Genomic DNA, 8,989 nt, shown 5'->3' with positions numbered 1-8,989 from the left:
TGTGAATGTAATATGTTTTTAATTCTGAATGATAAATTGTTGTAACTTGCCCTGGAAGGGCAGGTAATAATTACAACAACTGTAACAATAGAAATACAGCATCTCTGGCAGGTGGCCATTTAACATCTGCTTAAAAACCGCTAATGGATTAGAGCAGGGGTCAGCAAACTTTTTCAGCAGGGGGCCAGTTCACTGTCCCTCAGATCTTGTGGGGGGCCAGACTATATTTTTTTTTTGGGGGGGAGGAAGGAATTCTATGCCCCACAACCCAGAGATGCATTTTAAATAAAATCACACATTCTACTCATGTAAAAACACCAGGCAGGCCCCACAAATAACCCAGAGATGCATTTTAAATAAAATCACACATTCTACTCATGTAAAAACACACTGATTCCCAGATCATCCGCGCAGTGGCGTAGCGTGGGGGGTGCAGGGGGGGCCGGCCACACCGGGCGCAACATCTGGGGGTTAGGGGTAGGGTTAGGGGGCGCAAATCCACGGGTTAGGGGGCGAAAATTACTTGCCTTGCCCCGGGTGCTGACAACCCACGCTACGCCACTGCATCCGCGGACCAGATTTAGAAGGCGATTGGGCTGGAACCGGCCCCTGGGTTTTAGTTTGCCATTCATGGATTAGAGTATGCCACCTTCTGAGGCAGTTCACTGTTAAACAACCTGTGTCATCACAAAGTTCTTCCTAGTGTTTAGTCTAAACCCCTTTTTCTTGTAAATTGAATCCAGTGGTCAATTTGTTCATCCACTCGTCCTCTGTTCTTCATCTCCTCTGCTTGTTGAAACCTTGCTAGAAACTCACATCTCCCTAAGAATTAATAACCATAACCATTGGATTCCCACACTAAGACGGAAGCAAAAGAAATTAATATTTCAGCAAGACCTTTTAAGATGAGATTATTAATTAGGAACACTGTAACCTAATGTAAGCAGGATCTCCTTTTTCTGAAAATGTCATTGTGTTCTGCACTGAAGCAGTTGCTAGGTAATTAAAGCTGCTCCAAAGCTGGGTATTTGAAGTACAGGCTGTACATGCCCTGCACACTTTAGCCTGCTTGCAAAAACACACTACCTTTCCTTGGCAATTTATCCCATTGTTACACATGTTCCATAATAATTTCCTACCTCTTTGTGAGCCTGTTTGTAGAGGGATTGTAAAGAACCGGCTGCAACGTTCTGTTGAAAGAGGGAGACCCTCAAGAGCATTTTCCCTCAAGGAACTAAACCCCATTGATTTCTAATGGTTAGAAAACCATTAGTGCTTTTGTGGAATCAGCAACCAATTACAACTCACCTTCATCTCATATCCATTCCAAGTGACTAATGAATCCCTCAATAAGAAGAGTGCAGGAGGCTGTTATGTCTGTCAGACCTTGAAGCAATGGATCAAGAATGAATGTGGTAAGCAACAAACCAGCCCAGCTACTGTGAGTGAGACTCACTCACACATCCCTGTGTTTGGTGGGAATCTAGCTATCATGGCTTTGGGGATGGGACTGAATGGAAAATAGGTAAAGAGGCAGGGGGCATCTAAACAGTGCAAATTAGGTGAGAGGACCAATGGATGGCCAGAGGGAGGAAACAAGGATTAACAGAGTTCCTTGAGCCAAGGAGGCTCTTGAAAGTGTTTTCATCTATAGGAACCTGCTCAGAATTTAAAGTCTTTGAGAAGGTCTAATGCATTTAGTGGCAGAGGAAGAGACCTCTTCAAGAATGGCTTCTTGGTTATGGAATGTCCACCCCCAGCGAGTTTGACTAATATAAGTGCTTTTCTCATATAGGTGGCAAGTAAATATCTTTTTATTATCCAGCATTTTAGTAGCAGATTACTGGTTGCTAATTTTGTGGTCTGTGCCATCTGGTTTTATTTGGACTGTCTTCATTTTTGTAGGTTTTCTTTCAGTGAAATTGTCTTATTACTGAAATTTTTATTTTATTCTGAATTCTGTAAGCACATTTGGGATTATCATTTCATATACAAATCCTGTAAATTAGGGGAAGAGCAAAGGTAGAGCAAAGCTAGCTGGCAACTTGGGAAGTTGTGGGGTGACACTCACACATTCAGGTACAGCTCACCTGTATGGCTACATTTCCGTACAGATTCTCACCATATGATGGGAAATCATTCTATATCCCAGGGACCAAATGCAACTATCCAGGCCTCTCTGGTCCTTGGAACTCTCCCCAGGCCACACCTCCTCCCTCCAAGCCACCCCCTTCCTTGCACCTCAAAGTGTTTTTGCCTGGCTGGAATGTGCCCTTGGACTCTGATCGTGCCTCTTGCTCACCTGGATGGAAGCTAGAGAGAGGCGGGTGAGTGTGTGTGGAAACGAGATTACAGTGGTACCTCTGGTTACGAACTTAATTCATTCCGGAGGTCCGTTCTTAACCTGAAACAGTTCTTAATCTGAGGTATCACTTTAGCTAATGGGGCCTCCCGCTGCCGCCACTGCACAATTTCTGTTCTCATCCTGAGGTAAAGTTCTTAAACCGAGGTACTACTTCTGGGTTAGCGGAGTCTGTAACCCGAAGTGTTTGTAACCTGAGGTACCACTGTACTGTATAAAGTTAACACTTACACCCAAAAGCTCCCAACCCCTGCTATATCCTGTAAACCTGGATATTTTGTAAACCTGCCATATCCTGGAACCCTGAACTAGAGCACTCTAGATTGAAATGTTTGTTGTAAGTCCCATTTTAATAATATTGGTCTCCCAGCAGAACACAGAAAGGTGTGCGCAGCTCAGTAATGACTCTGCTGATAACAGGTTTCAGGCAGGGATTCTTTCTTAGCCCTACCTCAAGATGTTGAGACCTTTTGCATGCAAAGCAGAGGCTGTACCACTGAGCTACAGCACTATCCATAGTATTTGCAGATAACTTGTCTTGTGACTCATGGATTAGTGCTGCGTCATGCAAAGACTTTTCCTTATCGCTGTGCTGAACCTTGCAAAGCAAGAGGCAAATGGGACTAATTTGGCTTTTGTTTCAAAGGCCACCTACATCAGATCAACGAGAAGAAACGTACGAACTCAATAGGTTAACAAGAAAACATCCACATTCAACACAAACCGTAAAGCGCATGACTTTAAAAAAGATAACAACCAAGGCCTAAGTGTCTAAGTCTGAATTTCAGAGGTTCTGAAAGCAGTGGAGGGAATTTCAGTATATACCCCCTCCTGCTAGCTCAGTGTCTTTTCATTCTAGGTGGCCTACTCTGTTGTTTATTGCTGGTTTTCGAAAATACAGCCAGATTTTTTTAAAAGCACTGTACTTATCTATAATTAAAGTACCAACCAGAAAAAGAAAACAAACCCTTTCCCATCTCCTTATACTCAGTTTAAAAATCAGAGATAAAACAAACTAGGAAAAAGCATTGGGCTTGGGGGTGGGGAATATTAGTTCATAGGAGAATGCATAATCTTCTGGTTAACAAAAGGGTCACAAAGGTCCCAATCTTGACTTAAGTTGGTTGAGGTAGGTCACTTGGCAAAGTAAGCAATTGCAAAAAAAAATATTTTTTTACAAAACTTAAAAAAATAGTTTACCTCCATCCAGGGAGCAAACGAGATAATATTGTCAGGAGCCAGAAACAGGTGAAGGTCAGCAATAAAAAAATTGACCAACATTTCTCCAATGAAAATAGGGATGTCCCATTCCATAATGATAATTTTACTATTTATACCCCACACATCTTACTGGGTTGCCCCAGCCACTCTGCACAGCTTCCAACATATATAAAAACATATTAAATCATTAAACATTTTTAAAAAAACTTCCCTATACAGGATTGCGTTCAAACGGCTCAGGGGTCAGATAACTCCACACCCTCCAACATTTCTCCAATGAAAACATGGACATCCTTCCATACACTCCAACATTTCTCCAACGTCCTAAGGGAAAGTGGGACATTCTTGGATCAAATCAGAAACCAGGATGGCTTCTCTAAACCAGGGATGTCCTTGGAAAATAGGGACACTTGGAGGGCCTGGTTTATTCTTAATATTGCCATTTTTATTTTTCTTGGCAGGAATCCTGTGCTTTTAACAGCTGTGTGACCATCAAGAGATTCGGAAGCACACAGCTTCCTGTACAGCATTGGCAGGCAAATAATCAAAGGTTGGCTATGAGTATTGAATATGATTTATCTCTGAATGCCTCAAAACCTGAATGCTTTTGGTTTTGCGCTGCTATAGACTAATGGTAATTTTTCATGCCAGTAGATGACCTGACAATGGAGAATTTTAGAACTTGTACAAACCAGCCCTGTTCATTTATAGCCCTCTAGCAGAAGACCCACATGGGAGAAATTATACCCAAAGCTGAATGTGCAACACCCACTGCCTCCATTGCTTAATGGTGTCCTTGTTTTTTGTGTGAACCTGTGACCTGCCTCAACTGTACACAATACTATCCATTTCTGCCCTCCCTACCCAATAAGCCCAGAAGTTCAATCAAAAGAATTGCAGAGAATGTTTGAGAATAATCTTCCCCAATGCTGTGTGTTTTGGATGTGTGCAAGACTGTAGGATCTATTTCTTCTTCTTCTTCTTCTGGTCTTTCATTGGTTAGGTGAAGAGACCCATACATTAGGCTGAAATCAGAATAATTAGCTCCGCTCTCATCCTCATCACAATTATATGTTTTGGAAGTGCTGGTCTGCAAAAAGTTAACCCATTAATTAGTAAAACCAAAAATAAATGAATAGCTACAGTCACTCCACAGACTGCATTTGGATGTAAGACTAAAAACACAATTTAAAGCTGTTTGAATGAGCCTCAGATTCATCTGGTCCCCCCTCCACCCCTCATCTGGGCACAATTGCTAGGAAGAGATTGAAAGGACCTGCTTCTGTTTCCAACAAACAACCGTTTATTGTTTCATCTGAACTGGGACTGTTGTGGTTGGTTTTAACTATAGATTGTCCAAACGAGTCAGTTTCAAGCTCTTGGTTTTGAACCTGGCTTGTTTTGATAAATTATTTAAAACTAACCCCGGGTCCCAGTTCAGATGAAATTGTCATTTCATCTGAGGCTCATTCAAACTCTGGAAACAAAAGCAGATATATCTGATCTTCTCATGGCAGCATCGAAGGAGAGCAGGCTCATGCTTGCTCAGCTTTAGTTTTGAGCAGGGGTAGGGAATGTGTGGCCTTCCACATGTTGTTGGAACTACAGCTCCCATCTTCCCTGACCATTGGCCCTGCTAGCTGGGGCTGACAGCTGTTGGAGTCCTGCAACAACTAGAGGGCCATAGATGCCCTGTCTCTGGTTTAGGGTTCTGTCTGCACCAGACCACTGTAGGGTTACATGGTCTGCCCTATTTGCTTCAATGGAAAGTGCATGGGTTCTATGTGCATGCAACTTGCATGCTGATCTGCTTTGTCCAATTAAATTAATGGAGCCCTTTTATGCAGGGGAACTCTGGGTATCAGTGTCCATTGGCCTGAAGCAAACCATCAGACTTTGGGTAGTGTAAGTTTGTTGAAATACGATGCCATTTCTTTCCTTTAAAAATCCAAGTGTCACGCTGTCCCAGTATAATTGCATCCTTGAATGCTTTGAAGTATGTAATAAAGAGGGCTGCACCACACATTTAATCACCAGAAGAGACAGGTTTATTACACGGGCTAGCTGCAATTGCTTTCAATGAAGCGTAGACCAGATTTAACCCTTCTTTTAGCTTGACAACAATGGAGCTGGAGCTCAGGTCTTGAAGCACAGGGGAGACCTGCCTGCTGCCTTATGGTTTCGTGGCATCGGTGGAACTATGCCAAGAGTTCATTCATGCTGGGCACCAGCTCTCTCTGTAGTAAGATGTGTAGTGAAACCCTCCCTATTTCTTGGCAGCAGCATGCATGCTTGCATTTAGAAAGCATGGAATTATTAGGCACTGTACAGAAACGGAAAATGAAAACAGGTCACACTCACATGCTCACAATCATTTAAAAGTAATGAAAAGGCATATTTGGGAGGAGAGGAAAAACAAAGGAGGGCCGTTTGGAATAAAACCCAGGTGGTGAGTAGTAGTTGTGACCTAAGAGGATTTAAAGTGTTAAAGGTTCAAGATGTTCATATTCCTAGTTTCTCAAGTGCTTACATGCACAAAGGGCTCAGGATAATTTTATTAGATATCTGTTCCCGATCATAAATCTGGGGAAGTAGAGCCATAATAAATTTTACCACGATCAGCATTTTCTCAACACTTGGCAGAAATTGACAGATGCATACCTGATGGAAAGTTGCCAGTTGGGTAATGGTTGGGTAATGGTTGTCTGTATTCACCCTCTGCCATGGCTTGCCAAGACAGGAGTCGCATTTTGCCACACCCTTTAATCTTGGCATGATGCACAATAAAACTCTCCTCCCTCTTCCCCAGGAAGGGTGTTATGGATAGCCAACTTACTAAGTTTCATGGACACTGTGGAAAATTGGTTGAATAGATGATACTACCTAGTAATCATCACTTTCAGGACTATTTTAACATGCACTTCTTTCCCATGTTTTTCTAAAAAACTGAATTATTCCAGGAATTGTCACTACTACTGCCTTAAGAAAACACTTTGCTTAGAAACAGCTTTGCTTAGAAACAGTCCCCATGTCAGCTATTTCCTATATTTCTATTTTCTCTGTATTTCTATTTCCTCGTAAACAGTATTCATTTATTTCTGGCAACTTTTATAGTTAACAGCTTGCATCATTTTGTCGGCAGCTTATTATAGAGATTATTATCTACTGGTTGTAGCTGAGCTCAGTTAAGGTCATAACCTTAAAGTGTGGGTGAGGAACTCGTAACCTTCCAGATGTTGCTGTAGTACAAATCCCATCACCCTTTAACCCTCAGATATACTGGCGGGGGTTGATGGGAGTTGTGTTCCAGCTGTTGGAAGTGCAACAGCAGAGATCGTTTTGTGTGAAATGTAAGAGTTAACTATGTTAGCGTTAAAGTTAATCAGCCAAGAGTAGGATGGGTGGAGGTGTTGCTTAGCAACCAGGCAGAGTAGCATGATCCTTGCTGAGGTAGCATGTGCCCTGATTGGCTGTGCACTTCAGAGGGATTTTTTCATCTGTGTGTTTGGTTGAGTATCTCCCATCTATGTACTGTACAAGGACTGAAATTGGAGACATAGCTCATTCATTGCTTACGTATTGAATGTAGGAAGTCCTGAGTCAATTCCTGGTGACTCAGCTGTACGAGATGATAGGAAAGCCCTATGCCTGGGTTGCTGGAGAACTGCTGGTCAGAGTAGATCTACTAGGCCACATGGAACAATGTCTTAACGTGGTATAAAACAGATCCACATGTTCAGTGAATAGAATATTGGCTGAAGACTTGGGCTGGATCTAGACACATCAAAGAAGTGATTCAGTTAAACGCGTTGCAAACTCATACAGGGAAATCTGGTAGGGAAAGACAGGACTCCACAGCACCATCTGGTGTCACAGTGTTATACTGCATATACAATGCATATAGAACACTTTTTCTTTACCAATCTAGCTGAGTCCTAACTATTCAAAACCCCAACCTAGCAATATTTTTACCTATTTGCCTTGAACAAGGCACTTTCTCCCAGACTAATCCTAGCTCACAGGATTGTTGTGACGGTCAAATGGGGACAGCCTATGCACCCTGACGTCAATTCTTTGGACAAAGGAAAGCATTCTGATGCAGTCAATAAATAATATTTTTCTAGTTGTAGCAATGCCATCTTCTCTCTTTTCTCTCTCCCCCCCCCCTCGCCTTGACAACTGCTAATATACTGCGGAAGATTTTTAATGCACAGAAAGAAAAGGCAATAGGAGTTATTAAGCAGTTAATTTGCTTCAGAGGGTTACCCATGTACATTCTGTAGGTGTGCTTGCTCCAAAGAGGTGTTCCCTCTGTCACTGAAAGTAGGCTCAAAATAAGTACAGTGGTACCTCAGGTTAAGAACTTAATTCATTCTGGAGGTCCGTTCTTAACCTGAAACTGTTGTTAACCTGAGGTACCATTTTAGCTAATGGGGCCTCCCGCTGCCGCCGTGACAGCCAGATTTCTGTTCTCATCCTGAGGTAAAGTTCTTAACCCGAGGTAGTACTTCCGGGTTAGCGGAGTCTGTAACCTGAAACATCTGTAACCTGAAGCATCTGTAATCTGAGGTACCACTATATTCCGCTGCAATTACTAGAATGGGTTGTGACATCTGCTTGGATGACTTGCGTACTGTGGTGCCCACAACAGTTTCTCCGGTTTGCAAATCTGCTCATGGGCCCAGAATGTTTGCCCACCCACTGATCTACTGTTTCATCTGCATGTACTTAAGAAAATATTTTGGGTATTAGTGCAGACCTTTCCTCCTACTTCCTTATTGCTCTGCCATTTTTTAATGAATGAAAAGAAACGAACAATCCCATGTCTTTCCCCATCACACCCTCTCCTTCCAGATCTCTCTCCCCTAATTAAAAAGAAGCTTTGAAGCAGCATAGTGCTAAAGCCAAAATTATGGTTGAGAAACACTCTGAAAACATGGGAAGTTGCTTATGTAGGAACTGCCCTGCTTGGTCTTAGGCTGGATAAAAGAATGGTGTTGCAGAGCAAAACATAACAGATGGGACAAGGTAGGTGGATGGATCTATTAGCAGGCCAGTAAAGCAAGGGTGGGTCCAGATGATGACACCTCAGAGGAAGTCAAGCAAGTACAGTGGTATCTTGGTTGTAGAACTCCTGGAACTATTCGAAAACCAAGGCACAGCTTCCAACTGGCTGCAGGAGCTTCCTGCACTCAATCGGAAGCCATGTCGGAAGTTCAGCTTCCAAAAAACGTTCGCAAACCAAAAACTTACTTCCAGGTTTGTGGCGTTCGGGAACCAATTTGTTTAGGAGCCAAGCTGTTTGACAACCAAGGTACCACTGTAATGTCAAGTCGCTCCTGATCAGACTCCAGAAGGGAATGATATGGGATTCTTGCAGAAGAGCCAGATAAGGCATTTGGCCTC

The 8,989-nt window shown here is 42.7% G+C and overlaps 1 long non-coding RNA gene across 1 annotated transcript; it reads left to right on the top strand.

Annotated features, from left to right (window-relative positions):
• Window positions 1-1,706: 1,706 nt before the first annotated feature.
• On the top strand, window positions 1,707-4,309 carry LOC309349142. The gene is made up of 3 exons (XR_014159758.1): window positions 1,707-1,763; window positions 4,045-4,133; window positions 4,235-4,309. It is a non-coding gene; the product is annotated as an uncharacterized lncRNA (long non-coding RNA).
• Window positions 4,310-8,989: the final 4,680 nt, after the last annotated feature.

This window comes from Podarcis erhardii (assembly GCF_964252035.2).
Source record: "Podarcis erhardii genome assembly, chromosome: 8".
Classification (NCBI taxonomy): Eukaryota; Metazoa; Chordata; class Lepidosauria; order Squamata; family Lacertidae; genus Podarcis; species Podarcis erhardii.
The sequence above is the reverse complement of the archived record's forward strand: the minus strand, read 5'-3'. Positions and strand labels throughout refer to the sequence as shown.